Raw genomic sequence first — 1,215 nt, 5'->3', positions numbered from 1 at the left:
TTTTTTTTATTTGGAGACAAGGTCTGGTTCTGTCACCCAGGCTAGAGTGCAGTGGCAATCTCGGCTCACTGCAACCGCTGCCTCCCAGACTCAAGTGATCCTCCCACCTCAGCCTCCTGCGTAGCTGGGAAGGCAGACATACACCATCACGCTGGCTAATTTATGTATTTTGTTTGTACAGACAGGATTTCACCACGTTGCCCAGGCTGGTGTCAAAGTCCTGAGCTCAAGCGATCGGCCCACTTTGGTCACCCCAAAGTGCTGGGACTACCTGCCTGAGCCACCACACCCAGCCTGCCTAATGTTTCTTGTTTGCAAAAGATGTCTTCCATGTTGATCTTCCCTTAGATATTTGTTTGCTTGTTTGGGATGACTGCTCTTCTCAAGAGGCTTTTCTACCTGAAGTACTATAAATCATGCACCAGCTGAATAAATAACAAAGGGTTTCGTGTCCTGGTGGCTTTTGTGATTCTGTCAGTACCTGCTCCACTGCTCTTATTGCTGCAGAATCACTGGGTCTCCACCTGGAGGCCGAGCCCACCCCCCACGTTTCATTAACACCTGGGAGAGCCGACCTCCTAGCCTTTGCAGCAGTAGCGAGAAGAAGCCACAGCAGAAAAACCAAAGTTGAGTCCAGCCAGCCCTCTTTAGGGGCTGCATAAATGGCTTCTGTCTCCCCTTCCCACGTTGGCCTGGCCTGCTTCTCGGGGACATGTCTGTTCTGAGTGCTTTCTGCACAGCAGGGAACAACAAAGATAGCGTGCTCTGATCTGTGTAATGATCTTGGCAGTGTTCTTCTTTCTTCATAACTGCATTGTTTCCGGCAGCCCCTTTTTGGTTTTCTGCCAGGTCACCCTCTGCCTCTGGCTAGCTGGTAAGGCCTGGCAGGATGGAGACCCTCCCGTCAGCCTTGAGAATGTGGCCCCAAAGTAACCACATATTGTAACAGAATTGCTTGCAGAAAAAAGAAACCAAAAAAAAAAAAAAAGTCCACAGTCAACTTTTGCAAGCTGTTGTGTTTTCTCTTGCAGTTTTTCTACCTCTTGTCCTTCTGGGTAATAAAAAACAAAAACGGAGTCGGGGAAGAGAAGGGAAAGCAGACATTACCAAATTGCCATTTTCTTGTTAAGCCCATAAACAAACATCTTGGACGTGCTAATCCTTCTTCCAGAGCACAGAAACTAAGGGCATTAGAAAACGTTTGTTTAATTTTGT

General features: G+C 47.7%; 1 protein-coding gene across 4 annotated transcripts in view; it reads left to right on the top strand.

Annotated features, from left to right (window-relative positions):
* BLM (BLM RecQ like helicase) overlaps positions 1 to 1,215 on the top strand; it is a 93,977-nt gene that overhangs the window by 89,514 nt on the left and 3,248 nt on the right. The gene's annotated exons all lie outside the window — the stretch shown is intronic.

Source organism: Cebus imitator, unplaced genomic scaffold (assembly GCF_001604975.1).
Source record: "Cebus imitator isolate Cc_AM_T3 unplaced genomic scaffold, Cebus_imitator-1.0 Scaffold348, whole genome shotgun sequence".
Classification (NCBI taxonomy): Eukaryota; Metazoa; Chordata; class Mammalia; order Primates; family Cebidae; genus Cebus; species Cebus imitator.
Note: the sequence above shows the minus strand (reverse complement) of the source record. Positions and strands in the feature narration are given on the sequence as shown.